The sequence below is a fragment of the Tachyglossus aculeatus genome, chromosome X1, assembly GCF_015852505.1.
Source record: "Tachyglossus aculeatus isolate mTacAcu1 chromosome X1, mTacAcu1.pri, whole genome shotgun sequence".
NCBI lineage: Eukaryota > Metazoa > Chordata > Mammalia > Monotremata > Tachyglossidae > Tachyglossus > Tachyglossus aculeatus.
Window position 1 is genome coordinate 57,454,427 of NC_052101.1, and position 6,003 is coordinate 57,460,429.

Genomic DNA, 6,003 nt, shown 5'->3' on the forward strand with positions numbered 1-6,003 from the left:
GCTGGGGGGTAGGATGAATTAAGGGTGCAAGTCAGGGTGTCCCAGAAGGGAATTGAAGAAAAGGAGAAAAGGGTTTAGTCTACGAAGGCCTTTTGGAGGAGATGGGCCTCTAATAAGGCTTTGAATGCTGGGAGAGTCATTGTCTGTCAGATTGGAGGAGGGAGGGCATTCCAGGCCAGAGACAGGGTGTGGGCGAGGGGTCGGCAGTGAGATAGACGAGATCAAGGTCCAGTGAGAAGGTTGGCATAAGAGGAGTGACGTGGGCAGGATGGGCTGTAGAAGGAGAGTACTGAGGTGAGATAGGATGGGCAAAGCAATTGACTGCTTTAAAGCCAATGATAAGGAGTTTCAGTTTGATGCGGAGGTGGACGGGCAACCACTGGAGGGTCTTGAGGAGTGGGGAAACATGGCCTGAACATTTAATATAGAAAAATGATGCGGGTAGCAGAGTGAAGGATGAACTGCATGTGGAGAGACAGGAGGCTGGCAGGTCTGCACGGAGGCTGATCAAGTGATTAAGGCAGGATAGATAAGTGATTGTATGAATGTGGTAGCAGTTTGGATGGAGAAGAAAGGGCAGATTTATGATTATTAATAATGATAATAATAATTGTGGTATTTGTTTGGCACTGACTGTGTGCCAGGGACTATGCTAAGCACTGGGGTGAATATAAGCAAATCGGGTTAAACACAGTCCCTGTCCCACATGGGGCTCACAATCTCAATCCCTATTTTACAGAATAGGGAACTGAGGCACAGAGAAGTGAAGTGACTTGCCCAAAGTCAAACAGCAGATAAGTGGCAGAGCTAGAATTAGAACACATGATCTTCTGACTCCCAGGCTCGTGATCTGTCTACTATGCCATGCTGCTTCCCCTTCTAACGATGTTGTGAACGTAAAACCTACAGGATTTAGTGATGGATTGAATATATGAGTTGAATAAGAGAGGAGTCAAGGATAACACCAAGGTTATGGGCTTTTGAGGCAGGAAAGATGGTGGTGCCATCTACAGTGATGGCAAAGTCAGGGGGAGGGTGGAGATTGGGTGGGAAGATAAGGAGTTCTGTTATGGACATGCCAAATTTGGAGGACATCCAAGTAGAGATGTCTTGAAGGCAGGAGGAAATGTGAGACTGCAGAGAGGGAGAGAGATCAAGGCTAATCTGTAGGTTTGGTTATCATCCACACAGAGGAAATAGTTGAAGCTATAGGAGTGAATGAGTTCTCCAAGGGAATGGGTGTAGATGGAGAACAGAAGGAGACCCAGAACTGAATCTTGAGGGACCCCCACAGTTAGGGGGTGGGAGGCAGAGGAGGAGTCCACAAACGAGACTGAGAACGAGAGGCCAGAGAGATAAAAGGAGAACCAGAAGAGGACAGTGTCAGTGAAGTCGAGGTTGGATAATGTTTCCAGCAGAAGGGAACGGTCCACATTGCCAAAGGCAGCTGAGAGGTCGAGGAGGATTAGGATGGAGTAGAGGCCATTGGATTTGGCAAGAAGATGATCTTTGGTGACCTTTAAGAGGAAGGTTTCTGAGGAGTGAAGGGGACAGAAGCCAGATTGGAGGGGGTTAAAGCGGGATCTGGAGGAGAGGAATTTGAGACAATGTGTGAAGACAACTTGCTCAAGGAGTTTGGAGAGGAATGGTAGGAGGGAGATGAGATGATAACAGGAGGGAGGTGTGGGACGGAGGGCTTTTTTTAGGTTAGGGGAGACATGGGCATGCTTGAAAGCAGTGGGGAAGAAGCCATTGGAGAGTGAACAGTTGAAGATGGCTGTTAGGAAGGGAAGGAGGGAGGGAGCTTGTATCTACCCAAGTGCTTAGTTGAATGCCTGGCATATAATAAGAACTTAACAAATACTATTTTTTTTTACAAAGGGAGGAGCTAAGCAGGAGGGGCTAGTGTTCCTCTTGTTTCTTTACAGGACAAAGCAGCATGGCTTAGTGGAAAGAGCCTGCCTTCTTCCCAGCAGAGCTAAAGCCACTCCGCTGCCTTGGGGGCTCATGACCCAGAATGCATAGGGCTCGATATTAGCCATGTGGTCTGGCTCAGATTATGGAGGTTCTGGGTTCTTCTAAATACAGAAGGGGGAAAGGAAACAAGAATTATCAGGCTAGAGGAAGATGAGTAGTAGAAAGAACCTCCCCGGAGTAGCAATAGCCAGAGCTCCTCTCCTTAGCTGGCCTCTACACCCCCATTCCATCCACATCCAAATGGGGCTGTGCTCTCTCCTAATAATTATAATAACAGCTGTTGTATTTGTTGAATGCCTATTCTGGGCCAGGCACTGTACTAGGCGCTAGGGTGGAGACAAGCAATCAAGTTGGACACAGTCCCTATCCCATGTGGAACTCTAAGTCTCCATCCCCGTTTTACAGGTGAGAGAACTGAGGCCCAGAGAAGTGGAGTGACTTGCCCAAAGTCACACAGCAGCCGAGTGGCGGGGTCGGGATTAGACCCACAGATTTCTGACTTCCAGGCTCATGCTCTATCCACTGCGCCATGCTGCTTTCCAGAAGCAGGAAGACCTCAGAGGAGGGGATGTTATTTTGGTCATTTAGCCCAAGAAGCCATTTTCATTCTTGTCACTGGTCTCGTGGACATGGGGACTCGTGGGCCCTTAGCGTTTTGTTTGGGTTTCAACCCCGTAGGTTGGTCATGAGCGCAGCTGAACTTTTGCAGCTCATTAATCAAAGTCTGCAGCTGAGAGCCAAGCAGCCAACACCGGTCCATCCCGATTCTTCTTGCTCACATCTGGTCGTGACATTGACTCTGACAAAAATCACCTCTTCGGAGAGCTTTGGTAAGGCTTTGGCGAATCTCTCTCTTGAACCACTGATAAATGCTGACTACTTGTTACAGCTGCCATTCCCCCTTCCCCTCCTACCTTCATGACACCTTCATAATAATAAGAATGAGGGTATTTGTTAGGTGCATACTATGTGCCAAGCTCTGTATTAAGCACTGGGGTGGACACAAGCAAATCATGTTGGACCCAGTCCCTGTCCCATGTGGGGCTCACAGTCTCAGTCCCCATTTTACAGATGAGGTAACTGAGGCCCAGAGAAGTGAAACGACTCGCCCCAAGTTCCCTCAGCAGACAAGTGGCAAAGCCGGGATTAGAATCCAAGGCAGTCTGTCAGTCAGTCGTCACATTGGACCCAGTCCCTGTCCCATTCCTGATATGTCTGTCTCCAGCCCCCTGAACCCAATTTATAATAATAATAATTGTGGTATTTGTTAAGCGCTTACTATGTGCCAGGCACTGTACTAAGCGCCGTGGTGGATACAAGCAAATCAGGTTGGACACAGTCCCTGTCCCATGTGGGACTCACAGTGTTTTAGATGGTGAGCCCTCCGAGGTACACTCAGAGGCTTTTATTGCCACCTGCGTATTCTCTCCCTGCACTTAATCCAGTGCTCAGCACACAGTGAACGCTTAATACATCCTATTTCTATGTCTCTACCCTCTGTCTCTCTTATTCTTTCTGTATCTTGGTTCGTTGCTCTCCCTCTTCCATGTCTTCTCCTCACCCTCATCTTGCCATCTGATTCTTGCAGCGGCATCCACTGATGTCACAGCGGCCTGGCACCGCTAACCCAAGCTTTTCTGTTTATGAACAACGTGTCAGGTGCCCGATGCCTTTACAGAGGGTTCGCCTGGGTCGTGTAGCCCTTTCAGAGAGCGACTGTGGTCAGGTGCATCCAACTGCGCAGGTCACTGGGCACGGGAAGAGGGGGACCCTCAAGGAGTGGGCTAAGCTGCACCCCAAAGGAAGCAACAGTGATTAAACCCAGCCAGGTTTTGAAACCTTCTTCCCTTCTTTGGAAGCACCCATGCTCCTTCTTGCCTCAGGACGTGTCACTGACGCCTCAACCTTAACATGTCCCAAACAGAACTCATCTTTCCATCCAAACGCCGCCCTCCCCAAGACTTGTCCATCCCTATAGACAACACCATCATTCTCTGTGTCTCACTTTTCTTTGATTCATATCTCTCATTCAACCCGCATATCCATTCTGTTACCAAATCCTGTTGGTTCTACCTTCACTCTTCAGAATCCACCTCTCCCGCCCCATACGGAGTGCTACCACTCCAATCCAAGCACTTATCATATCCTGCCTTGATTTCTGCATCAGCCTCTTCACTGACCTCCCCGCCTCCTGTCCCTCCCTTCTCCAGTACATATTACAATCTGCTGCCTGGACCGTGGACTGTTTTTCTAAGAAATGGTTCAGTCCACCTCAAAAACCTCCGGTGGTTGCCCATCCACCCCTGAATCTAACAGAAGCTCCTTACCGTCAGCTTCAAGGCACTCAATCATCTATCCCCCTACTACCTTACCCCACTGATTTCCTGCCATGACCCAACTCACACATACAGCTCCTCTAACACCAACCTAATCGCTTTTCCTTGATCTCATCTTTCTCGCCACTGACCCCTTGCACTTGTCCTACCTCCAGCCTGGAACTTCCTCCCCCTTCATATCTGACAGACCACCATGCTGCCCATCTTCAAAATCCTCCTAAAATCATACTCATTCACTCAGTTGTATTTATTGAGCACTTACTGTGTACAGAGTGTACTAAGCGCTTGGAAAGTACAATTCGGCAATAGAGACATTCTCTACCCAATGGGCTTCCAGTCTGGAAGAGGGGAGACAGACAACACAACAAAACAAGGCAGGTGGGCAGGCATCAGTAGCATCAATGTAAATAAATAGAACTGTAGATATATACACATCATTAAAAAATATAATAATAAATATGTACATATACTCCTTTGACGAGTTCTTTCCTAACCTCTCACTTCCTCTACTTTTCCCATCCCTTCTTGTGTCACCTAGCTCCTTGAGTCCTCACCCTTCCTCCCTGTGATTTTGCCACCCCACTCCCACAGCACTTGTGTGCCTATCCATCTGTAATTTTTTATGGTATTTGTTAAGCGCTCACTATGTGTCAGGCACTGTACTAAGCACTTGGGTGGGTACAAACAAATCTAAGGTCTGTCTCCCCATCGAATGTGTAAACTCTTTATGAGTAAAGATTGTGTACCCACTCCATTGTATTGTAGTCTTCCAAGGGCTTTGAACAGTGGTTTGCACAGAGTTAGCACTCAATACAAATACCATTGTTTGAGTGATTGAATGTCAAAATATGTACAAAAGAGCAGTATGGGGGAGTGCCCAAGTGCTTGGCGATTTGAAAGTACACCATCAGGTAGTGTGGGAAGAGAGGAGATTATCCCATTGGGGTTTGGGAGAAAACCAGAGGGAATCAGGTGTTGAGGGGGAGAGGAGGTATTACCCCACTAGGGCTTGGGGAAGGACCAGAGGCAGTCGGGTGTGTGGGTTGGGGGTGGTGGGAGAATAGAGGAGAGCCTTCTCCTGGCACTTGGCAAGGCAGTGGACACTTCTGGACCTCAAGTCTTCAAATCTTGGGGCTAACGACCAGTCTGCAGCCTCTTCCAGCACCTTCAGAGAGACCGCTCAATACAGCTCCCCCGGCAAGGATCCAGACACAGGATTTTTGTCGTCTCTCCAACTTGGCCCAATCCTCTTTTCCCAATTAATCGATGGGATTTACTGGCACTTAGTCTTGGGAGAGTACAGTACTGCAGATTGGGTAGACGCATTCCTTGCCCAAGATGAGCTTCCGATTCAATGAAATTCTCTTGCATAGAGCAACACCGAGAGCAGCAGGAAGATAAAGGGTTGTCTTTTATTTTAGAAGCAGAAAACTTCATAGGTGAACATCACCTATGATTGAAATGGCCAAAACTGGATTCACAGTCCTGATCATATTGGGCACCAAATGAAAAGAGAAAGATTGTTCCTTGCTTTCTTGTTATACTTAATGTTTGTCATGCCTGGTGCTGTTTTCTCTTTTGCCTCCTTGTTTCTCTTTCCCCACAGAGCTCTTTCTCAGAGAGAGTCACTTCCCTTGATAGCAGCGTTCTGGTTAGGTCTGTCCTCAGAAACTGATTCCCAGTTTTCAAG